The sequence below is a fragment of the Lycium barbarum genome, chromosome 10 (assembly GCF_019175385.1).
Source record: "Lycium barbarum isolate Lr01 chromosome 10, ASM1917538v2, whole genome shotgun sequence".
Classification (NCBI taxonomy): domain Eukaryota; kingdom Viridiplantae; phylum Streptophyta; class Magnoliopsida; order Solanales; family Solanaceae; genus Lycium; species Lycium barbarum.
This window is the reverse complement of record NC_083346.1, coordinates 89,125,016-89,152,374: the sequence shown is the minus strand read 5'-3', so window position 1 is coordinate 89,152,374 and position 27,359 is coordinate 89,125,016. Positions and strand designations below refer to the sequence as shown.

At 36.1% G+C, this 27,359-nt stretch overlaps 1 long non-coding RNA gene across 2 annotated transcripts; it reads right to left on the bottom strand.

Annotated features, from left to right (window-relative positions):
- Nucleotides 1-6,060: 6,060 nt before the first annotated feature.
- LOC132615529 (uncharacterized) lies at nucleotides 6,061-12,157 on the bottom strand. 2 transcript variants are annotated; one of them, XR_009572729.1, is made up of 6 exons: nucleotides 11,996-12,157; nucleotides 11,718-11,831; nucleotides 9,874-9,967; nucleotides 9,403-9,782; nucleotides 7,276-7,363; nucleotides 6,061-6,284 (listed from the first exon to the last, which is right to left on the bottom strand). It is a non-coding gene; the product is annotated as an uncharacterized LOC132615529 (long non-coding RNA). The 2 variants fall into 2 exon arrangements; XR_009572728.1 differs by having other exon boundaries at nucleotides 7,276-9,782.
- Nucleotides 12,158-27,359: the final 15,202 nt, after the last annotated feature.

Genomic DNA, 27,359 nt, shown 5'->3' with positions numbered 1-27,359 from the left:
TCTGGGATAACTACGACACCTTATAAATAACGAATCCCGATTGACGCGAATTTCTGCAAAATACTATCCCAGTGTCGAATTATGATGACACTAGGTATTATAATAGAACTCGAGAATTCTGAAAATTGAATTGCTGGAATGCAAGTAGAATACTTGTGATTGGAGACGAGTGTTCGAGGTAGATCCTTGACTCTTGTCGAGAAGTCTGATTATCCTTCCCAACAAATTGCCCCAGTTCGCTGCCGAAGAAATAGTTCCACGAGTTGATGTGTGACGCCAACTTTAATATTGTCAAAAGCCACAAGCTAAAAACAATTGTTAGCGATAAAGAAATATATGTGTAAATAAGACAGGGTTGGAGAAATTTACACTTGTAACCCCTGTTTCAAAAGTTGAATCCACAACATACTTTGGAGATAAATTAAATTAATGGCTTCCACTTGAAGAAGAATTAAGTCGACGTTGATATCCACTTTAACGAAGGCTAAATCCACGTCCACGTTTGTTTTTAAGGAAATCTAAAACTATAAATCCACATCCACTTCCATTGTACAAAAAATATAAATCCACATCCACTTCCACGGTGTAAAAAACTATAAATTTACATCCACTTCCACGGTACAAAAAATATAAATGCACGTCCACTTCCACTGTACAAAAATATAAATCTACATCCACTTCCACTGTACAAAAATATAAATCCACATCCACTTCCACTGTACAAAATATAAATCTACGTCCACTTCCACTGTACAAAAATATAAATCTACATCCACTTCCACTGTACAAAAAATATAAATCCACATCCACTTCCACGGTACAAAAATATAAATCCACGTCCACTTCCATGGTACAAAATGTAAATCCATGTCCACTTTCGTGGTACAAAAATATAAATCCACGTCCACTTTCGTGGTACAAAAAATATAAATCCACGCCCACTTTCGTGGTACAAAAAATATAAATCCACATCCACTTCCATTGTACAAAAAATATAAATCCACATCCACTTCCATGGTACAAAAATGTAAATCCACGTCCACTTTCGTGGTACAAAAAATATAATCCACGTCCACTTTCGTGGTACAAAAAATATAAATCCACATCCACTTCCACTGTAAAAAAAATATAAATCCACATCCACTTCCACGGTACAAAAATATAAATCCACATCCACTTCCACAAATTTTGTAATGCAAGAAAGATAAATCCACGTCCACGTCCACGTCCACGTCCACAATGTTTATAATGTAAAAAGATAAATCCACTTCCACGTCCACAATATTCACATTGCAGAAAAATAAATCCGCGTCCACTTCCACAAATTTTATAATGTAAAAATATAAATCCACATCCACGTCCACATCCACGAAGTCATTCGTGTTAAAAATGATAAATCCACGTATACTTTCATAAAATTTATAATGCAAGAAAGATAAATCCACGTCCACGTCCACAATGTTTATAATGTAAAAGATAAATCCACTTCCACGTCCACAATATCCACAATGCAGAAAATAAATCCACGTCCACTTCCACAAACTTTTATAATATAAGAAATATAAATCCACTTCCACGTCCACATCCACGGTAAAAATATAAATCCACATCCACTTCTACAAATTTTATAATGTAGAATTTCATGTCCATGTCCACAAGATGCGTAGCATATAAATTTATATCCCCGTCCATTTTCACGAATTGTATAATGCGAGAAAGATAAATCCACCTCCACGTACACATCCACAATGTTTATAATGTAAAAAGATAAATTCACTTCCACGTCCACAATATCCACCATGCAGAAAATAAATCCACGGCCACACAATCTACGATATTGAAATATAAATCCATGTCCACTCTCACAATTTGTAATGTAGAAATGTATATCCACGTTTATGTCCACATTCACAAAACCATTCGTGAAGAGATATAATTCTACATCCTAATTCATGTCCCGTTGTGACGTAAGTTAAATCTACAATTGTCCCCACGATTTAACATATGATGCAAGATTTCGATCCTATCATCTCATTAAATACTACATTCTAAAAAGAACTTGTTAGCGACTTGAAATAAATAAATATGTATGAAGTGATGATAAAGTTGAGGAATTTAAACCGATAATCAGGTGACCATGTTCGTATCCACTTCGAAGAAGGTTAAATCCACGATTATGCGTCCTTGATCCATCGAGAAATGCCATGAGCTAAAAACAATTGTTAGTGGTAAGAATATGTAAATAGCTGGGTTTTGAAGAATTACGCTTACAACCCTTGGTTGAGAAGATAAATTCATGTCCACTGTTGCAATCAAAATTTCATGAAGAATGGAACAACATCCACCGTTTAACGCAAGCTAAATTTACATCCACATTGAAGAATATTTGCCTTTTTGCAGAAGGCTAACTCTTTGTTCACGTCCATAACTAAAATTTGAAGAAGAGTCAAATATGCGCCACATCTATGTTAATTGAAACCTGTCTCATCAAAGAAAAGTTGTGAGTTTAAAGAAAGTTGGTTGACTTGTGCTTGTCGGGGAACTTGGTCGTTGAGTTGATTCTTGTCTCGGTCGCCTCCACATTCCTCGATGCTTCACCACATATTTTGTTTTGCCAAGGAGTTTCAGTAATAAGTAATAAAGAGTGTAGTTTGAAAATAAGAGTAACGAGATTTGGCTGACTTCGAAAGGGAATACTTAGTGGCTCTAATAGATAAGATGATTGTGAAGATTCGAATTCAAACTTATCAACATTTTAGAAAGATATGGGCGGACTTTTATTTAAAATCACTGAACATTTAAGACCACTTTTGTGCTACTTCTAAAAAAGTATCCCAGTTTCCAGTCCTGGAGGCGCTTGGTTCTAAACAATTGAAAAGTGAGAACTTATAATGAAAGTTTTTGGAAGCGATTTGACCGATTTCAAAAAATTTGTCCCAGTTTCAAGTTACTAGGACACATGAATTTAAACAGTGGGAAGACCAAAATTTTATATAAAAAATCCTTATGTATCTCATAGGGACCAAAATGGTTGGACAAACTGAAGATATTGGAAAATTTTAAAATAGAAGGGCCGAACCCGTCTTGGGTTGCCTACGTATCCCAAAGGAATCAGGCCAGATGTAGTTCGTGATTAAAATAAAAACTTTTGAGGTTTTTTTTTTAATTTAAAAGGAGGGCCGAACCCGATGTGGGTTGCCTACGTATCCAAAAGGAATTCAGGCCAAACGTAGTTCATTACAACAAATGACAAAGTCTTAATTTAGAAAGGCCGTAATAAAACATAGAGGCGACATGACAAAAAGAAACTAAAGGTTCTAGCTTATGCCTCCGGCCTATTACAAAAGGAAATTTAAACTTAAATTACTGAAACTCCCGGCGAACCGGGGCTAAGATAAAAGTCCAATTCTTCAACTCAGGTCCTGGCTCGGCAGCCTATAAGGTCAGTGTTTTAGCAAAGTCTTCGATTACCCCAGCATGATCATCTTCATCTTCCACGAACAAGTTCTTGATCCCTTCCACAATATCATCATAGGCAACTTCAACAGTCAGATCTGAAGTTTTGGAGATGGCAGGTTTTGAGAAAGTTTGATCAATGGTAGGAATGGGTTTTGGCAAGAAAATATCCTTTCTTTTATTCTTTCGTGCTTTCTTTGCTTCTTCCTCAGTTGGTTCATATCCCAAACCAAATGTGAACTGTTGTGCAGGGAGAACTACAGGCTCAACCCGCCCATTTAATGTCTTCCCTAACCCAAGTCCAGGTTGGTACCCATTTTTTAGCATTTCCTTTGCAACCATGATTGCGGCGCATGACCTTTTTGATTCTTGAGTTTGACACACTTCACCCACTCTAGTAACATTCACAACCTCCCAAGCATGGTAAGTTGTTCCATCGAACCCTCCTGTTGCCTCGATGAATGGGATGGATTGCTCTCGATAGATAGACGTGTCACCTTCTCCATGTATGCATATTTGTTGTTGATCCCACTCAAATTTGACAGTTTGGTGCAAAGTAGATGGTACAGCTCCAGCCAGATGGATCCACGGTCTTCCTAACAGCATGTTGTATGTCGTGGAGATATCAAGTACTTGAAAATTCATAACGAACTCAACAGGTCCAATCAGCACATTCAACTCTATTTCTCCAATAGGACGTCTTTGAGCCCCATCAAATGCTCGAATATTCATATCACTTGTCTTAAGCTCGCTAATATTATATCCGATCTTCTTCAGACTTGTTAGTGGACAAATGTTAAGTCCAGAGCCCCCATCAATCAACACTTTAGACACAAACATGTTACGACACTTGACAGTTATATGGAGTGCTTTGTTGTGACTACATCCCTCTGGTGGCAGTTCTTCATTATCGAAGCTGATTCGATGACTGTCAAGCACGCGCCCAACTATTCCAGCTAACGTCTCACTAGTTGTTTCACTTGGAACATACGCTTCACTCAAAATTTTCAAGAGTGCATTTCTGTGTACGTCCGAACTCAAAAGCAAAGAGAGGATAGGAATCTGGGCATTGGTTTTTTTCAGCTGATCCACAACTGAGTATTCGCTGGCCTTAATTTTTCTTAAAAAGTCTTCTGCCTCGGCTTCTGTCACAACCCTTTTGGGCGGCACATTGCTTTCTTTAGTTTGCCTCAATCTAGCTAGCTCTTCCGGGGTGTATCACCTTCCGGACCTGGTCATTCCTGACGTCTTAGTCTTGTCAGTGATCGTTTCCTTTCCTCGACATTCCATCACAGCTTGTTGATAATTCCATGGTACGACTTTGGTATTGAGCACTGGTAACTGATTTGGTGCTTGAATTACTTCCACAGGTGTTGATGAAGCTCCTAATATCTCGATAGGTACAAAACCCCTTATCACTATAGCCGGAGAAGCAACGGCTACAAGACCATGATCTTCCACGCTATCCACAGGCACTATGAATTTGGCTGGATCGTCATCATTTTCATCTATTCCAATCATATTTATCGTGGCCCCATCATGGGTCGGGAGTGGATTGTTAACCACATTTGGTGCCGGTTGTTTAACCATGATCTGTTTTGCTTCAATAAGATCTTCAACCTTGTGTTTCAATGCGTAACAACGATCAGTGGAATGGCCTTTTACCCCCGAATGATATGCACACGTTTTAGTGGGATCAAAACTTCTAGGTAATGGATATGGAATTCTTCCTTCCACAGGATATATTAAGCCTGAAGCTTGCAGTCTTTCAAAAACAACGCTCAATGGCTCTCCCAATGGTGTAAAATTGCGGAAAGGTCTATTTGGACGAGGTGCGGATGCATTGTTTGGATGATGAGATTGTGATGGTGGAGCTGGGTATGTTGGTGGTCGTGGAGCTCGGTATGTTGGCTGTGTGTTGTAGACGGGGTAGGAAATTTGTGGTGATTGAGGCGGGTAAGATGACAAAGCTTGGTTGTATGGATGTGACGAATATTGGAAATATTGTGAGTGGAGAGCGTTAGACTTGTATCGCGGAGGTTGTTGGTGGTGGTATGAGGTGCTTCCTAGAGCCATTAACGCTTCCGCGTCTTTCTTTCCATTTCCAAGAGCACCAGTTTGTATGGCCTTACTACACTACAAGAAAAAAGGCCTTTAGCGAGGGGAAATTCGGTCATTAAAAGTCAAAATCCGGTCGCTAAATGTCAAGAACGACCATAAAAATACCGGTCGTCACCGGTCATTAAAAGCTCCGACGTTAAAAGTCAACGACCGGAAATCCGGTCGTTAAAGAACATTTAACGACAACATAAATTCCCGTCGTTATATGTCCTTTTCAGCGACCGGTTTTTCCCTTCGCTAATTTGTCATCCGGTCGTTAAACTTTTTTTACCAATAACTAATTCAACCTGCAGAAGTACTTTTAACGACCGAAATTCCTTTCGTTAATCGTATATCACTTTCAACACCAATACTTTTAACGACCAAATTCTTAGTTGTTAATTGCCATTTAAATATTTGATATTATACAAAAATTTATACTACTGATTAATAATAATTATTTCATGCACAAACACATCCGAAAAAAATACTAAATAACAAATATTCCATATAAAACTTCATTGTTAATACAAAGAACTAATTAAAGAAAGATATACCATATCCAAGTTATATGACATCTTATCAATGACGAAAAAGAGAAAATTTGCAGCATATATGCATAAGATATTGTCTTTAAACCTCCCCTAACGAAATAAAAATCCCTCTTGAACTTCCACTTGCTCCTTACTTTCATGAACGATAGATTCTTCCATCTTCAAATTCTTGAGCTGTAAGGAAAAAACAAGTTTATGCCAGTTTAGTAACAATAAACTCTTAAAGAAGAAACATAATTCCTCAAACGTATTTACCAGGATGCAAAACATTAAAGTTTCTAAAAAAGCATGTGAACAATAACTTATATATCTATCGCATAGTCCCAACAAAATTAGATGATTTCCAAAAATAAAGATAGAGAATTGTGTCCTAGTGAATAACTGGTTTATCTTTTTAGAGTAATGTTCAGGAACCTAAAATTTATACGCACACTTGAACTTCATTATCCATTATTAATGAAGGTGAGACTTCTATTGTCTAATTCAAAGTTTTGGAGCTTTGCATGATTATGGCATGATTATAATATATGAAAATCTGGTTGTTGCTTCTTGCACCCTCAAATTTTGACTTTAAAGAAGAAAAAAAGACGGTGAGTGTAAATCTTCCCCATTGATAACTAAGACAACGAACTTTACTTGCAGATAGATTCTGAAATGACAAGAGCGTAAATTGAAAGAAGAACATCAAACATTGAAAGAAGAACAACAAACATAGATATCACTGCCGCACTTTGGACCAATATGGAGCTCTAAAAAGACGGAGACATAGTACAAACGTGAAAATATTCCACTTCAAGCATCCAGTCTCCTCATCTAAGTCTAGGGACACTATAAGAGCAAACAAAAATTTACTTCACTTAAAGTTCAAAAGAACTGGAAGTCTTCGACAAAAGCTTTGAAGTTACTTACAAAAAAGATGCATACTTTCAAATCAAAATTTGCAAATCAGAAAATTTACTGATAGATAAAAATTATTTGAAAAAGGTATCAACTATTTGGTCCAACTAACTCATTGCTTTAAAATGCATGCATATAATAAAATCATACTTTAGATTTGTCTCTGTTTAAAGGTATCAGTCAAAGGAACACCATACCGTAAGAAAATACATTACGGATGCACTTAAACTTTATAGTATACTTCAGGATTTTTTTGTTAAATACTCACTTTTTACCATTCAAGTGAAGATATAAGAGCTTTGTCCAGAACATCCCTACAGTATAATCATTACTTCGACTGCATACTTAAAGGATCACTGTAAACAAAAAACATCCTTCAAGTTTTTAGAAATGAGCTGGTTTCAGTCTGTCATTACCCATGGTTATAAAACTAATAGAACGCTACAAAATCACATACAAGGCAGGTGACATTTGTAAAAAGTACCAAACTTTGCAACTCCATTCCAGATACACTGATTCTTAACTACAAACAGAAGACATCAGAGATGTTTGAAGTTGGTACTTATAACACTGCTAAAACCACTAGATCATGCTTTCAAGTGATGCTTATAACTATTGAGTTGTAATTGAGCATGATGATGATGAAGGTAAGGTTTAAAGAGATGAATCTTTTAAATAGTTCTAGAATGTTACTATATATTAAAAGGTCCGACCAACTCATCCTTTTCACGGGCAACAGCTACCAGCCAACATGAACAATTAAGAGATGTTGTAGAAAAGTTACATAAACACAGTAATTGAAAAATCGCCAAAAACACATTAAAATCCTTTTCACCATTATTATACATCTTTTTCACTAGTATTATTCACCAACAAAGAATCATAGTTAAACCCACAAACACCAACAAACTTCAGAAGTTATGTAACAAGCTTCTTCCAACGCATTCTATTTTAAAAAATGGACTGATACTCCATTAACTGCAGAAAGTAAAGCAGAACCAGAAACGCAGAAAGTGCTAAAACATGCAGCAGAAAATACTAAATACCGCAACAAATTAATTTCAGAAATGCCTGTAGAGACCAAAGTCCGAGAAACTACAAAAATAAGAAAATACCCTAAATATTGCTTCATATCATATATTCTTATTCAACAATATTTACTTTGTTACAAAACCAACTTTTTTTCCTAATTGACTGTCTACCATAATATTTCCTTCAAGAGAGGAATTATGTTTCCTACATCCACCCGTTTAAGTAGTATAGACTTAATACTTTGTGTTGTTTATGTTTACTCTGAGTTTCTTAAGTATCAGAGTTGATCCTTTACCTGCTATAGAGCTTGTTTGGATTGACTTATTTTAGATGCTTTTAAGCCAAAATATCTTTTAAGCACTTTTGTAATGTTTGGATTCGATAAAAAAGTCCTTTTAAGAACTTTTTATTTATGCCAAAATAACAAAAATAAGTCAAAAGTCATAAGTTAGAATTTCTAACTTATGACTTATAAGCTATAAGCAGGGGCGGAGCCAAGTGTTACGAAGGGGGTTCACTCGGCAGAAAATTACAGTGTATATTGAAGGTTAAAATTATTTTTTTGTATATATAGTAGATGTTGAACCCCCTTGGCTTCTTCGTATTTTTGAACCCCCTTACTGAAAATTCTGGCTCCGCCACTGGCTATAAGCCATAAGTCCATCCAAACAGGCTCTATACTGTCAAGAAAAAAAGGAAACTTTAAGAGTAATGATTTGAAGTAGTTGAAAGGTTTAATTATAACAAGTTTAATGTATTAAAGAATCAAAATCCACTATTTTCCCGAATTTAGTAACACAATGATAGTGTTTTTCAGTATATCATTTCCTCCCTTAAATTGTTTTCTTGATCATTTACTTGTTTCTTAATCACGTTGCATGTGTATTCCTATATCTACGTATGTGGAGGCTAAATCTAATTTACTGTTCGTCTCATAGGATGTCCTCTGAACTTTCATGTTAATGGTGGTACTTATACCATCCTTTTTCTTATTCTTCTATAATGAAGTTCTCTAGTTCTCCTGCCACTGACATTGTTGTCTTTGTTTGAGGTTGTTTAAAGAATTAAACTATCAGTTTAGTTCTGATTCATGTGTGTGGAGGAGTTGTTTATTGGATGCAGGGACTGTTATTTTGTCATTTGTGAATTTGAGCGGTTAGCCATTTTGATGAGCGAATCACTCTTCAATAAGAATTTTTCTCCCCTTAAATTGTTCATGATGAAGAAAAATCATATTTTTTCTCAGTTAAATTAACAATGAAAAAGGGGTGACTTCATCCAAAGTGGTGGAATTGAAAAAATCCATAGAGGAGTTGAAAAGAACTGATCTAGCAAAAAGTTAGAAAAAGAAGCAGAAACTTACCTTGGCCCCCAATTATACTTGCGTAAGTTAAAAAAAAAGGTCCTTTGGCAAAAAGTTCGGTGGAAACTGACTAAGATGATAAACAATACCTGCAAGTGAACCTCCCTCGACGTACAATTAGTTAGTAACACCATCAACAACAACCCATAAGTAAAAGAAAAAGAAGAATAAAGAAATAAGATGCACCATAGAACCAAGTTCATTAATACACATACAAAACCAGAAACTTAGCTTGATGAGAAGAACACTCTAAGAATGTGTTTTTCTTATCAGTAGCAGTTGACAAGAGCCAGACCAACAGACGAGCAGGTTCGATGAGCGATGAGCGGTAACGAGAGAAGGCTGGAGTTCTTCTTTTAACACAACTATGTGTTTTGTGACTGCAGAATAAATTCCCAACTTTAAACAATCTACTCATTTTCCTCCTAAATATATACCTATTAACAAAAGAAGATTCAGAATGAAACATACTATTATACAGCAGCAGCTAAACTTATAACAGCCTTAAACCAGCACTTCAGCAGTTGGCAGCAGCAACTAAGGCAACAACAGTCTTTGATCATATCTGTTTGGAATGTGACTTGAGTTTCAGATGTCTCTTTGCATGGTATTTTCACAAGACATTGTACGGTAAAATAAAGGAGAATTCACTAACAGGTGGGGAGAAGGAGAAAAGCAACAGGCAGTTAAAAGTACATATTTAAGTCATTTATGAAAAGCTAGTTAGTTCCAAAGATGAGAGCACGTCAAGGCTTTGAATTATAGAGAACATTACGTGCTCAAACTATATTTTACTTAGAAGAATCAAGCGTGGGAAGAAATATTTATTTTTGAGAAAAAACAGGTATATACGGCATGCTGCTAAGTTGAATTTCTCATTAACTTAACATCAAATGTAAAAGAGGAATATCATCGAACCCTTAACAGTTATCAAGGATCATTGTTCATGCAAAAGATCACACATACACATTATTTTATCAATACTTTGATTATATGCTAATGTAGGCAAGTTGCAGCAGCTGTAAGCACTAAGCAGAAGCTATCAAGCTAAGGCAACAATACAAGTTACAACAGTCTAGCAACTAAGGCAAGAATTAGTAGCTGTAAGCGCTATGCAGCAGATAAGGCTAATTGCAGTCCATATAGAGAGATCATCTATTTTTTGGAGATGTAAGAATATAATCCTGTAAATGTTTTCAACTCATTTAGCTCTCTGGCCATGATAAACGTGATTTTGTATTACAAATGTAGAGAAAATCTATCTAAGTATATTCCTAAAAGACAAGTCAAATCTTTATAAGTAAACATAGGATGGAAAAAGTAAAAATAATTCTATCAAAATACTGCAGCAGCTGCAGACATTAAGTTTATTAAGTTTGTTTTCTTTTTTTGCTCACCTAATATTTTCTTCATTAAGCTATCAAACAATATTTTGGATTCATCTTGATTGTTCGATTGATATTCTCTTATTAGTGCAACAACTTAAATTTGTCGTGACCTGAACAACAAGAAAAGAAATAGGAAAAGCAGGAATGAGGAAATGTTAAATGATGCAGTTCACACCAACATATTTGTATCATATTATAAGGTAGAATTACACTCTTGAAGGAGGACAGATATTTTGTCCTTTTCAGCACATGCTACGACAAACTCAAACTACGAAAAAGATGATTTTAAAAACCTTGGAGAGGCAGCGCTCAGCTGGACCTTAATCCGATGGAAATAATTCAAACCAATAGGAAATTTGTAGCATTGAACTTGGTTCAAGAGAAGTACTCAATATTGACCCAAAAATAAAGTCACAAAAGGTATGTCTCGATATATTTGACAAACAGGGAGATCATTGGAATAACTAAAACAACTCAATTCCACAATTAGTCGTTGGGGATGGAGATCATTGATAACCTTAGAAATTATCAGATTAACAAATTTATTCAATAATAATCATCATATCCCCTCCTTTGATATTGAAGACCAAAGGAGGATTTGTTTTACTAACAACCCGTATATGCTAACAGGTTTTGACTTTAACAATATTTACTCTAATTGAAAAATCACAAATTAAAGTGGCATATGCGTAATCACCTTGCTAAAAAGGCAAAAAAATACTAAGGCAGAAAAACAAGTAAAGGGAAAGTGGAAAAATAATACTGAAATGAAATTGATATTGTCATGCTTTTCTATTTTGAGTTAAAGAACATAAGAAAGGGGAAATATACCCAACTGCAATAGGAAAAGAGAAAAAAAATCTTAGATATTCTAGCACAAATACAAGAATCTAAACAACAAAAGCACTAAAACTAAAAAAGGATTACCTGATCCTTTGCAGAGAGCGGGGCGTTGAGGGGTTTGAAGATCACCTTCAATATTTATCAAATATACGATTCAATTCCACTCCGTTCAGTAGAATCGTACGAAACGGAAAAAAACTGAGAAAAGAGTTAGACTCGGCATAAATTGACTCGAATCCAAACAAAGGGCGTAGATGAAAAGAAAAGGAAAAAGAAACCTAGATGGAATCATAATAAATTCGGAATTGGGAAAAATCAGGCATTTCACAAAGAATTTCATAGTTAAAACATCAGAAACTTACCTTGATGAAAAGGAAGCTCCAAGAAACCTAGAGAGACCACGCGAAGTGTATCTCTGGTTGTTGATTTTTCTCTAACTGGAAATAGAAGAGAAGCACGCTGAGTGTATCTCTGTTTACGGAGGGTTGAGGAAAGGGGATGGGTGGAGAGACGTGGGTGTGAAAATAAAGAGGGAAACATATAGCGACTTTTTTTTTCTAATTATTATTTTAACGACTGGATATTAATATTTCTAACGTCCGGATATTATTTCGTCATGAATAGTAAACTAAAAATTGACTTTTAACTACTGGAAAAAAATTGTGTCGTTAAAAATACATTTTAACGACCGGATTCATGTCCCTTCGTTAAGAATTGGTCGTTAAAAGTCAATTTTCTTGTAGTGCTAGTAGACTGCAATGCTGCTAGACTTGTTATTCTCCCTGTCTTAATGCCATCTTCGATTATGTCCCCAACTTTGATCACTTCTGCAAAAGTTTTTCCGCCCATTGTCACCAAACGTTCATAGTACTCTGGTTCTAGTGCCTGAATGAAGAAAGTAACCATTTCTGTTTCCTCCATGGGCGGGTGTACCCTAGATGCTTCCTCCCTCCACCGTATAGCATATTCTCGGAATGATTCGGTTAACTTCTTCTTTAACTTTGTAATTGAGATTCTGTCAGGAGCGATCTCAACATGAAACTTGTAATGATCCACAAAAGCATTTGCCAAGTCATCCCAAGTATGCCATTTGGTTGTATCTTGCTTGGAATACCATTCCAAATCTTTTCCACTCAAACTCTGATTAAATAGTTTGACTCTTATCCCTTCATTCTTCCCCACACCAATCAACTTTTCACAATAGACCTTCAAATGGAAGAAAGGATTTCCCGACCCATCAAACTTCTCAAATTTTGGAATCTTGTAACCTGGTGGCAATTCAACCTCAGGAAATGCACACAATTCTTCATATCTCACGCTTTGATTACTTCCGAGTCCGCGCAAACTTCTCATGGCATCTTCCAAACTTTTGAGCTTTCTATTTATCATTTCATCATTAACTGCCCTTGCCTCCTTCTCGACTTCGACATAATGATCAACATCTGTGTGACATTGTCCTTGGGTTTGTGTCATGGGTGGAGTTGTGGTATAAGTATATACCGGTGATGCGCATTGGTAACATCATGTGTCGGCGGTGTGAACTGAGCCTTTGAAGAGGCGGTTGTAAACAAAAGAAGAGCATTTTGAGTAACTAGGTGGGCAATGGGTTCGGAATGAGCTGGTTGAGAAGTGGTAAAATAGTTTGCTTGGTTAAGTTCATCCAAATTTGGGAATGGAGGTGGCATAGGCAAAGTTTGACGAACCCCCTGAGATGGAGTCATATGTGGCGGAGTTTGAGAAAATGACCGATTTTGAAGTACCATGTGACTTAGTTCAGCAACTCGTCGCTCCAGACGAGCAATGATCTCCAAATGTGTTTCTGGTTCATTAGAGGATGTGGGATCACTCGTGATCGGTAAACTAAGAGATGGCTCAGATGAAGTGGTTGCATTGATCAAACTTTGCTCCATTTTAGAACGAGTCTTTTTAGTTAACCAGGTGATTAGTGATGAGTCAGAGTCTGATTTCTTGGCTCTAGACCGTGTGAAATATGGATGCTCCGCCAGTTCCCCTTTAGCACAAGTCAACCTTTTTTTTTTTTTTTGAAAATGAGTTTAGAAGAAAAAAAAGATAAAACAAGAAAAGAAAAAGAAAAACGAGTCAGTATACGGTAAGGACATGTTATTTCACATAAACACATTATTGCACATAATACATCGCGTTCTATAATGCAAGGGACCTCTGTATGCCAGAGGTAGGCCTAACGAACATTTGAAGGACAAACATGTCTTTTATGTATCATTCCATAACTCTTCCTAAAACTGATTTACAAGAATAATAACAATTTATTACATGCCGGTTTAATAATACAATTCAAAGTTAATCTAAGATATCTAACACTTCATCTCCACTAATTTCTTTTAGTTGTCTTCAACCCTTCGGCATTAATTGGATGCTCCACGACAACCTGCAACAAAATGTCAGTTTTTCCTGAAATATTTATCTATAGAGTACCAGGTCCACATATTCCACATATTTGTCCTTCAAATAATGCACATAGATAGTGAATAGTGCCACTTAGAGTCATAGACTCATTTGGACATTTGGTAAGGTTGACTAATGAACTTAATACACCAAGGGTATTAAGCCTCTTAGGTTTAAAATGATGCATGTCCTTACAAGGTTTTGGTTTTCGCTCTACCTAGGTAGACTAAGAGTGGGTTTACTAGACACAAGGTTCCCGAGCGGACTGCTCGAGTGAGAAGGCTACGCGGTCCCCGTTATTCGGGCACCCCGAGCATACGCCGACTCTCCTAAAATTTTGGATTTTTGAAGAAATTTGTGGGTGCGCAAAACACACCTCGCGTGTACGTGTGATAGTGTGAGTTTTCCAGAAATGGAGGAAATATGAACGGAATGCCAGTTTAAGGAAAGCAGTAACATAGAAAATTTGTCATAATAAAACAGTCATTTTAAAAGCACATAAGAAAACAATAAAGCAAAAATAAAGGCAAAACACCCAGAACATCCAATTAATTAATTATTAACCTAAGTTGTTATGGTTAAGAACCTAAAGGTCCCCAGCAGAGTCGCCAAGCTGTTATACCCCATTTAAACCGGGTCCAAATTGAGTACAACATTTTGGTGATTCCTATTTGTTTTATTTTAAGGAGTCGCTACCTAATTGATTTTAAGGTGAATTAGGGCACCTAATTGTTAGCTAAGGTAAAGCTACCTAAATCTCCGTTAATGTCCTGCTTAATCAGTGTGATTCTAGGTAAGGGTTCTAATTATCCTAAAGGGAAGGGGTTAGGCATCCTTTAGAATCCGCTAACTGCGGTTTACCAGCCAACTTAGCTTAATTAATTAAGGTTAAATATAGTGCTTAAATCTTAAGAAAATAACTTGTAAATATTATTAAGATTTTAAAGGAAAATATAATAATGCTATTTAAGCTAACTTGTAGAAAAATATAATAATTTGCAGAAAAAAAAGATTTTAAATGCTAAATAGAACTTAAAGATATTGCTAAGGCCTTAAATGAAAAATATAGTAATGCTATTCAAAAATACGATTTGTAAAAAAATATAGAATGATTCGCATATGAATAATAGCTTTTTTAAGAGAAGACTTAACAAATGTGATCTTTAGATAAGAAATTATATTCTATGAATATGGTGATGTAGAAAAGCCTAGGCTTATATTTTAATATGATGAAAAGGGCATGAGTTTTCTTTCTCTCTTTCTTTAACTTTATTTAACTATGTTTGGCTAAAAATATGTATAATCGGATAAAAAATGCTTATAAAATATGCTTGGATTAATATTTACATACTAGGGGGGGGGGGGGGGCGTTTTGAAATTTTAAGATAGTAAAATGAAACATAATTCCTTTGATGCAAAATATATAATCATGCTATTTTGAAAATCAATTATTCGAAGAAAGATAAATGTTATAAGTATTATAAATAATTTATCGTATAATAAAAACAAGAATGAAACCTATGGAGTTAATGATTTCTCTCTTAAATTAACTACCCATTATACTAAACCCCACTAATTTACTAAGGTTCATCTAAATTAACAAACAAAAGTGTTAGTCATACAACATAAATTAAAGGCACAAAAAGAGTAAAAAATAGAAGAGCAAATAAGTTAAATGGGCTCAGCCCATTTAGGACTGCTGGGACCAAGCTGCTGTTGGGCTTTGGCCCAGTCATTTTAATACTGCTTCAAAGGGGCTGCAATTCTGTTTTGTGCGATATGGGCCTCGGCCCAGATATTCTATATTTTGCTGTGGACAGAACTGGACAGAGATGACAGATTGCGTTGGGCTTTTAGCCCAACACCGAATTCGGGAGAAGAGCGAGTCCCTCGGACTCGTATGCGGTGGTCATGCAACAAAATAAAAGAAAAGGATTAGTATCTAACCAATGAATAAGGTTAAACATGTAAACTATAACTCAAAAACAACTCAGTAGACTATGTATATTTAAGTATAGACTAACTAGAGCAATCATGCGGACTCAACAATCGTGTAGGCATTGATGACCAGAGAAGCATGACCAGCAGTAAGCAGTTTTACATCAAAGACATAACTTCCACTATCAAGATGGGTCACATTCTCGCAGGGAAAAGGGCAAGTTTTATTGATTTATTCCTCAAGTGACTGAACAAGATATTTCTTTCGTTAAATAATTATCACAATTTTAGTTTAACTTCGAAAATAGATTGAGATGGTAAAAGGAATCAAACTTCAAAATCTTAAGAGTAATTGAATCCATAACAGTTTTGAAAGGTGACTAAGAGGAATCAACGATCATACACATAAATGGGATAGGTATTAATCTCTAACAAAAGATAAATAACTAAAATCAAACAGCAACTTCCACAAATCAGAGTTCAGTTAATTTTATCAACTCAAAAGGAAAGACTTCCAGCTAAAAAACACACTTTTATTTCATACAGGTTTAAAGAGAGAAAGATCAAAGAGAGTGGATTACTCTAACCGGGACTAAATTAATTTTAGTGACTGATCCACCCTTTTCTTCTTCCTTATAACAGTGTGCTAAATGCTAGCATTATTTAATCTTAAATCATCATGCTTAGTTTAACAGAAAAAACAAAAGCAATTCTCTTAAAGAGATGCTAAGAAACTCAAGATTCAGATAAGCATATAAGAGCATGAAATTAAAACATTCAATTATGGTGGGAGCAAAAATAGGAATTTCACTACTCATACATCATATAGAAAAATAGCAGACATAACCAACACAACAAGGTTCCAAATAGACATAGCGATAGACTTAACTAAAACAGAAATGAAATAAGTGAGGGAGAAGAGGATCCTTTTAAACTATTTGAGAAAATACTCACCATATGTGCGTTTGAGAGGTTTGAAAAGATCAATTAGCTTCAAAAATACGTTTAGGGAAAAGATGACCAGTTCTTTGAATTATTTAGTTAGAAATGAGAGAGAGGGAGAAGTACAACACGAGACAAGTAAGATAGCTACAGTCTTAAGTATTTGACAGAAGGTCTTAATCAAATATGCCACAAAGTCGCAGGCGATTCGCCCTACAAATTTAACTACAAAAGATCAATTTAGAGTGATATGCGCAAACTGGACTGGACTGAGCAAAATCCTCTACATATTTGAAGTTTAAACTAATCACATTTCATAAATTACGAGTCACTATAGAACCATGATTCAGCCAACCGAACCAACATAGCATTCCCAAGCTACTCCAATATCAAACAAGAACTGTGGACTATACTAACAACAGGTTAAGTCAAAACATAACCAAAATAAACTTGTTCAAGCTAACTAATCATAAAGCTAATGTGCACGAACAGGATTGACAAATCATCTAGTCTACACTAACATATGATCTAATAATATACAAGCAAACAAAGGTAAACTTACAGCACAGGGGTTAATCAAAACTTTCATATAGAGCTAAAACGGTCACAAAACTAAACTGAACCAGACTAAACATACTTAACATAACTAGAATAACTGCAAACGAACCTGAAGTACAACTAAACAAACAAATCGTACAAACAGTTTCAAACATTCAATCAAATACTAAAATAACTTAAAGGAAGGAAATTACCTTCTTCGGGTGCAGCGAAGTGCGGCGAAGGTTTCGATCTAACCTTGAACACTTCAAATCTACTTCGAAACACTACGAATCCCGAATTTGTATACCCTCGAATCCAAACGGATGCCAAGGGCAAAAACAGAACAAAAATAGTGTGGACTTCGACTCGATATCAAACAATACTGCTAAAAGAACTAATATTGTCTATGGGGGAATTTCTGCGATTTCTCCGAATTCCAACCTTAATTTCTAGGGGATTTTTGCGGCTAAAAAAACTTGTTCTTGGGGAATTTCATGAATCGAAAAAAAATCCTCAAGGTTCTTGGGGGTGTTTTCCGATCAAAAAATCTCTCCCTAAAATGGATTTGAAGCAAATATTTATAGGGGGTAGAAACAGCTAGGGTTTCGTTTGTGACGAAGAGAGAGAAGAGCGGGGGACAAGAGGGAATGGGGGTGGCAGTGAGCGTGGGGAACAGGGGAAGGTGGAGGTGGCAGAGGTAACGTGGGGGGAAGAGAAAGACGATGAAGAAGAAGAGATGGGGCGGCGGCCTAGGGTTTAGGGGTAAAGGGGAGAGAGTATAGCGGTGGATTTGGTATGAAAATGAAAACATTAAAGGGGTATTACCCCTTAACTGAAAAGAACTTGGGCCGGGTCGCGCCCATTTGGGTTGGATTCGGTCAATTTTCTTTTGTGCTGATTTTATGAATTGGTCCAAAAATAGTATGAGTTGATTGGGCTACTACATTTAAATAAAAGACCTATTTAAATACCTCTATACTAATGTTTGTTAAAATATTATTTAATATAAAATATGCAATTATTAGTGCTCAGACAATAAAATTATATGTCGTCGTGATAGCCGTGCAATAATATTTCAAAAATCCACAGTAAGTAAATGCTATTATTAAATTACGCGAAGATAAATGCGATGCGTGTGCATAAGCTGGTAAAATGTGCTGAAATGATAAAAATGTGAATTATAATAATATTGTTAACATAATAATAATAATAATAATAATAATAATAATAATAATAATAATAATAATAATAATAATTAGTACTGTAATAGAATAGTGAAACGCCGGTATTGATAAGAAGCTAATAATTATAATAAAATATAAATATATTTTTTAATTTGCCAAAAAATATTAGAAGCGCAAATAGGTATTTCAGAGGAGAGGCGGGACAAAATTGGGTGTCAACAGCGTGCTCATGCTCTGAAAGTGCGAGGTGTAACAAGAATGACTCTAGCAGAGTTGAAAGATTTAAAGACCCTAGTTGAAAGATCTTCTTGGCAAATGATTCATTAGGCCAAGTGTCTTACCTTGGGCTACACCGGTCTTGTTTGTCTAAAAGAAGTGAAGATCTTTGCATATGTGTTTACTACCTTAGGTAAACAAGGACACCATTAAAATTAAGTATCCTTTTCTAATAATCGATGATTTTTTCGATTAGCTTTAGTGTGTCCAATGTTATTCCAAGATTGACCTCAGATCAGGGTACTATCAGTTGAAGATTATGGAAGTTGGTATCCCAAAGACCGCTTTTAGGACTCATTACTGTCATTTTAAATTCCTCGTTATGTCCTATGGGTTGGCGAATGCACCAATAGCTTTCATAGATCTGAAGAGTCTTCATGCCTTATCTTGACTTATTCATCATTGTCTTTATTCATGACATCTTGGATTATTCTCGTAGTGAGACTAGCGATGCAGAGCATTTCAGAATAGTGTTGCAAATCCTTTAGGATCGCAAACTTTGTGCTAAATTTTGAAGTGTGAATTTTGGCTGAAGTCATTAGCGTTTTTAGGCCATGTGATTTCTGGCGAAAGCATTAAGGTTGATTTTCAGAAAATTGATGCCGTGATGAATTGGCCCTGACCTACTTCAGCAACAGAGATAAGAAGTTTCTTAGTTCTATCCGATTACTGCAAACGTTTTGTGAAGGGGTTTTCCTCTATCTCATCTCCGCTGACTAAGTTGATGCAGAATAAGGCCAAGTTTCAGTGGTCAGATGCTTGTGAGAAAAGTTTTCAGGAGTTGAACACAAAGCTGACTTGTTCCCCAGTGTTGACATTACCAGTGGGAATCAATGGGTTTGTAGTGTATTATGATACTTCAGGAGTTGGTCTTGTGTGCATTTTGATGCAACATGGTAAGGTAGTGGCTTATGCATCCAGGCACCTTAAGGTTCATGAAAAGAACTATCTGAGTCATGACTTTGAGTTCGCAGCAGTGGTTTTCAGTTAAACATCTAGTGTCACCATTTGTATGGAGTGCATGTGGATATTTTCACTGACTACAAAAGGTTTCAGTGTATTTTCAACTAGAGAGAGTTGAATCTCAAACAGAGAAAATAGCTCTAATTACTAAAAGATTATGATATGGATATTCTCTACCACCCAAGAAAGGCAAACGTTGTAGCTGATGGTGTTAGTTAGCTATCTATGGGAAGTTTAACTCATTTTGAGGAAGTCAAGAGAGCTAATCTGGGAGTTCGACTTTTGGACTCTAAAGATGGTGAATCCTCCTTGGTAAAGGAAATAAAGGAGAAATGGTTTAATGATCCCTATATATTATAGTTAAAGGAAAGGATTCACAAGTGTAAGATGATGGCTTGTGAACAAGGAGGAGATGATGGTACCTTGAGGTACCAAGGCAGATGATGTGTTTTAGACGTAGATGGACTTAAAGAAAGAATCATAGCGGGTGTGAATAACTCATGATCTTCTGTCCATCCATGCGCAACTAAAATATATCATGACATTAAGGAGGTTTATTGGTGAAATGAAATGAAGAGGAATGTGGCAGATTATGTGGCTAAATGTCCGAATTGTCAGTAAGTTAAAGTCTAGCACTAGAGGCCTGGTGAGTTGGCTCAGAACATAGATATTCCTATTTGGAAATGGAGATGATACATATGGACTTCATAACTAATTTATCTTGCTCATTTCTGTTATACCCCGTATATTTATACGTCGAATTATTCTCAAGTAAATCGACTCAAGTTGGAGGCGGAATCATTTTCGGCCACGAAATAGAAATCTTTAATTTTCAATTTTAAGTAGAACATAAATTGTTTATAAATTTTATTTAGTGTAAAAATATTATTGGAGATTAGGGACTAATTAGTTATGATTAGATTATTAAGGATTATTGATTAATTAAAATTAATTAATTTAATTATTGAAAGTGGGCCCCACCCAAAATAAATAAATAAATAAAATAAAACAATTCAAGAGTTAATTTGGTGAGTCATTTACTGGGGGGGGGGGGGGGTACGTGTCCCTTAGGGGACAAACATATATAAGGCATGGATTGTCACAAAGTTGACAACTAAAATTCATTTCCAAAAAAATTTTTGCTTAAGGAAAAAAAAAAAAAGAGGAGCAGCCATGGATGCTACTGTTCACGGCCAGCCACGGCTGTTTTTTTTTTTTTTTTTTTTTTTGCTTTGATTTAATTCCAAGGTGATTTACAAGTTCAAGGAGGTGATAGCAACGTTGGATATTGAATCGAGGAAGAAGAAATTGCGAAATTGGAGCAATTAAGAGTAGAAATTCCTCCGAGAAAATTAAGGTAAGATTTTCTTGTTTTATGGTGTAATTGTATTAATAGTATTGTAATGGAGTTATTAAAATTGAATTGGACAAAATCGGAAGTAAGAAAATACATGAAATTGTTATTATGTGAAATCCTTGGTTGAAATGGATTTAGAATTGTTATGGGCTGAGTTGTGAGAATTTTATGTGTATATCGTTGTTGTTGGTATTTCTGTGTTGACAGGAGAATAATTGGAAATTCGGGTTAGGCGAATATATAGGGGAAATGCTGCCCGATTTCCGTTAAGTCCTTGAATAGTGAACAACCCTAAATGAGAAGTATAAGTTAAAGAATGAGTTCTATCAGTGACGGCCTATGAATTTGCGAACTAGAAATTATAGTTACTAACGATAACGTTACTCTTATATTAAATAGGCTAAAAGTGCGACGAGGCGAACGGATTTACGAATAGTCGCTAACAGGTATGTAAAGCTGTCCCTTATTTCTTTTGGCATGTCTTAGATTTAAGTGATGAATGATATGAGCTTTGGGGTAATTCCATTCCTAAGTTTCGAGTGTGATTTATTAGTCCTGTTCTTAGAGATTCTACGGCAATTAATTTCCTTGACTTTTATAAGCTATTTTGTATTCATGTCTACGATTCCTAAGGCTCCTTTGATATGATATATAATGACATTCGAGGGATACTTGATATGATTGTCGCTACTGATACTCAGGTGTTAATCTCTTCTTCTTATTCTGTTTGGGTCTTGATAATGATTTAAATTGCATATGGTTGCTCACTACTCTGCTCGTGCATGCCTCAATATGTCTTTCACCGAGTCCCGGGCCGGGTATGTTATCGTGCATAGTTTCACTGCATTGTTCACCGAGTCCCTCACTAGAGGGCCGGGTACGGTATATATATATATATGATATGATGATATGATGATATGTTATGGCAGCCAGGAGGGCATATGATGACTTATTTCACCGAGTCCCATAATGGGCCGGGTCTGATATATGATACTGACATGCATGATTTATGTTTCAAAAGGCAAGTGTTTTGGTATTTTGAATGTTATATTTGTCTCCTCCACCCCCTATTTCAGTTATGATCCTTTTACTGTATTTCATGCTTTATATACTCAGTACATATTCCGTACTGACCCCCCTTTCTTCGGGGGGCTGCGTTTCATGCCTGTAGGTACAGATAGTTGGTTTGGTGACCCTTCAGCATAGGACTTCTACTCAGCTGTCTTGGGAAGCTCCGTTGTTCCGGAGTCTAGACTTTTGGTACAGATCTTATGATATATATGTATATGTTTAACCAGGGGTACGACGGGGTCCTGTCCCGTCATATTTCACTGTTAGTACTCTTAGAGGTCTGTAGACATGTGTGTGGGTTGTGTATAAGTTCTGTTCAGCTGTGTTTATCCGATGTGCTATGATATGGTGTCCGTATGTAGTGGCAGCCTTGTCGGCTTGCACATGACATGATGTTGATGTGTAGTGGCAGCCTTGTCGGCTTGCGTATCATTATATGATTTGATCTGTTCTGACTCCTCAGGAGACAGTTTATCTGAATATACATATTTGATGATGTTATGAACCGTTGGAGTTCCTTTGCAAGTTTCCATATTGTTCATAGATCCAGTTTGATTATATTTTAACAGGTTTGTATACGGGTGTCCAGTTCAGGCACTAGTCATGGCCCACGGGGTTGGGTCGTGACAAAAGTGGTATCAGAGTAGTTCATCCTCGGAGTGTCTACAGACCGTGTCTAGTAGAGTCTTGTTTATCGATCTGTTGTGCACCACATCTATAAACAGGAAGCTATAGGACATTTAGGATGTTACCTTTCTTTCTTATTCTAGATCGTGCGATAGAGCCCAGCCATAGGAAATGAAATTCCTTATACTAACCTTTGATTTCAGCTGAAGAACGACATCGACAGAAGGAAGTGATTGACGATATTGGAAGTTACAAAGTACACAGGTAAGCAACGGTGCGAACGAGGCACATCAGATAAGGTAAGAATAGTGAGGTATGGTCGATATGTAAAGTTGAAGGATAAAAGAAAAGGTAGATGGAGAGACATAACAGGATAGATCGTTAAAGGATCAGGTACGTCTCGAGGTGCGATATGTGAGGTAAGTTCCGACACCTTTATACTTTTTACTGGAAATTGGGAGCCCTGTGTGGCTATGATACGATATGATATATGCGTATATATGTTGGCCCTGTGAGGCATTGTTGGTATTTCCTACGTGCAGGTTTTGGGATAGTAAGAAGTACAGAGGAAATTCTGCCCAAAGTTTCTCAGAAATAGGAAAAAGAAGAGAATGAGATATAAGTTCATAACAAGTCTTGAAAGTCGATACCGACAGGGAAAATTTATTATGTTGGATTAAAGCTTCAAGAGATACCCTCCATGTTATCTGTAAGAGGCCCCATTGTTATTTGAAAAATTTTATTTCGAAAAAGCATATATGAGCAGCAAGGTTTGGAATTCATTTGGACGGACCAGAACACTTTCCAACCTTGTTTTGCCTTAGAAAAGCTCATGTTGAAGGGTAAAAACGTCCAGCGATTAAGTTTCACTTTTACTGAAAAGTACAAAGCATACAGCAAGTAGTTTATGAACTAAATAATTCGTTCACGACTCAAGAATAAACCTGGAGGTAAACCATGTGAATCAAGCACTAGAAGTCCTGTGGTGCTTGTCGGATTCTAGTTTCCTTTTGGTGGCGGTTGGAGTATGTTTCATGGTGACATTTTATTGGTTCTTAATCAACTAATTGGAGATGGAATTCGTGGAAGGAAAACTCAAACTTGTGAGCTGTCATGGATCATGTGTTCCACGTGTTATTGATGAAATGCTAGGATGATTCGGAAGGGCTTATAATACTAAGGGATGATATAGAAAAAATGGCAACTCTTAACAAAACATTTTATTGAGGTATCGGGTGAACTGATAAGTAGGGATAAATTACGACGAGTTTATAGTTAAAAGGAGTAATAGTATGACTGAGATAAAAGTACGGAGAAGGAAGAGTTATGACAAGTCATGGAAGTATTGATAAGACAGCTTGTGAGTTATTAAGGATAAGATTGATCAGAAAGGGTGACAGGTTAAGTATGCCTAGTTCATTGTGTAATTAAAACATAGTAAGAATCGTGAATAAGGTTAAGAAGTGTTACGTTATAGGATGGGCTACGAACAGGATGTAATGTGAATACCATAAGGATTGTTATAGAAATGAGTAAAGCCTAGCGAGGAAGTAACTAAAGGATATGATGTGATTAGTGTGAAACGGAAAAAGCAAATGTAGAACGAATAAGAAAGACTTACCAAGTCCTATAGGGAAAGTTCAAAATAGAAGTCAGGTGGTAACGAAGGTAAAAGCGAGCACAGGAAGAGAAGAAGTTAATTGAAAGAAGAAGATAGGAAGAAAGTGAGTGGGATTACAGTGTAGCGATGTGTTAAGATGAGTACAGCCGAGAACATGAGTAATATAGGTGGCGGAACTGTGAAAGACCAAGTTATAGAAAGATGAGTAACGAGGTAGAATGAGTGCTAGGAAATGACTGGTATGATAAGAATAGACGTGGATGAACATAATACATTTTTGAGAAAAGGATTATGCGGAAGTAATGTGTTCCGAAGGAATACAGAGATAGCATAAGATTCCTCGTGTATAGAATAAAAGATAGACATAAACGGGAGAAATGATAAGGAAATTCTAAAGGAAGCACCCAAGATAGACGTAATTAATTGAGTACGAGTATGGAGCGAAAAAACAAATATATAGCTACGAACTTAAGGTGTAGTACGACGAGAAGGTGGTAAGACAAGACTACTATTAAAACGAATTTGATATGATTTTGAGTAAGTCAGAAGTTAGCGTTGGGTATACAACAAGGGAGAAAGAGCATGAAGCATAAAGGAGTATTGCGTGTATGTGACTTCACCTCGGAAATAGTGAAATCCTTAAAGGACAAGGATTGTGGATTTGCGAAACAACTGACGTATTGTGAACTTATTAGAGGAAACAGATGATATCAGTTGAGATAAAGATAATACTACAAGAGAATTTTGGACACTTATCACCAGAATATAAGTGCTACTTAATTGAGAATTTGAAACGACTATAAGCACTAGCTAATTACTGATTGGAATGAGTGGAATGTGGCTTCGGATAAATTGCTATATTAATTACATTACTCGGGTACCAACCATCAAATAAGATTTTGTACTATATATCGAGAGTTCTCATCGCCTCGTGATTGTGTTGGAGTTTCATACATGGGTGATCTAAGTTATAGATGATATAAAGGAAGACATGGATATGGTGCAGTGTACCAAATGTATTGGAAAAAGAATCATAGGAATTTGAAAATTGGAAATGGAGGTATAATGCGGAATATAAATAGATAATGATGTGAGTACGCCCAAAAGGGGGGAAGCGGATGAGAGAAATGCAAGTGTAAGATGAAATTGACTGACACTGCAGCACGTTTAATGTGGATACTTAAACTTCAAGTGAGATCCATGCTGAAACAAGTTAGTGGGATCTGAGAGCCAGCGACAAACGGATAGAAGCCAAGATGGTATTTGCGACAGTGCTGAGAATTATTGGTAAAGACTTTGGATAATATGGCATTAAAAATAATATGCTTATAAAAAGGGAGAATGCGACAAGAGAATGGTAACGAGTAACTTAAAAGATATTATAAAGGATAGCAAGGCTATACTGGATTAGAGGTTAAGATGTTGGCAACAGAGTTATTGGCTAATGATATTGTGACACATAAGTAGCAAAGGAGAAGGGATAGGAAAACTTTCCTATAGAAGGATATGAGAAAACCAAATGGTGAATAGAGGAAAGGAAAGGAGGATGACAAGAAAGGCTACGAACGAGTGTTAATATGGAAATGTAAAACATAATGAACCAGGAGAAGGAAGGACTACAACTAAGATTGAACATACTTTGTACAAATTGTACAAGAATAGTTATGCAACCTACGAATATTTGTATGCTAAGGATGAGACCAAGTGAGTATTTGATAAGAAGAGTAAGAATTTAGTAACAACAATGCGGATGTGATATTTTGAATACATCAAAGAAATATGTAAGATGGTTTGAACCAAAGTACCGAGATAGGATTAGTACTGAGGGCAAAAGTCATAGTGAGCTCGACATCGATTAAAAGATATAAGAGGAGAATGTAAGGTTTGCATAAAGACTAGTGTGACGACGCTAAGATATTTCTCGGGCTGACTCGAGCACCTACACATACTTTTGTAAAGATTGCAATATGATGCGTGATAGGAGAACTAAGAGCAAATTTAAGTACAGGGGCAATGGAAGAGTTTGAAGTAAAAATAAAGAAACGACACGAGATAGTATGCCTAAAATGTTACAAGTTGGATTAAAGGAAGTTGTGAAACAGTCTAACCGACACGGTCAGAACAAACGGGTTACTGGTTACTGGGTGACAGTAAATTTATATGTCAAATCAAGGGAAATTCTTTCAGAATTATACCAGTTAAAAAATAGACAGATCACAGAGCAGCTATGTGAAGTTATAATGTGAGGGAACCCTAGCGCTATTTGATAGCCAACCCTAAAGATCAAGATCAAGAAGTAAAAGCAAGTGATAATTAAAGACCTTTAAAAGAGAGTCAAAAAGTGACATATGATACTGAGGATTTCAGAATACGGACAGTCACAGCAGAGTGAAGCAAGGATATTGGAGTACAACAATGGTACCCTCTGGGAAATTTCATTTTACTCGTAGAACCTGCGAAGGGTCTACAGGTTACCAAAGACATACAATACTCCAGGGATATTAAAGTCTAATGAATCGATGGAGGATGTCTGCGTGTACAAGATCTTATTTAAAGATTAAGAGGTAAGATAAAGGAAAAGATATCTTAAGGGAATAACTATAGGAGAAGAAGGAGTCAAGTTAAGACTAAGCGCACAAGGAAGAAAGTAAGATTTTAGCGGAAAATCTCGCAACACAACTGACAACGGACTGCGAAGTAAGATAAGAGTAAAGGCAATGACGTGGAATTATCACCTCGGGAAGCAACAGAAAGAGGCTATATTACAGTAATGACTATGTAGG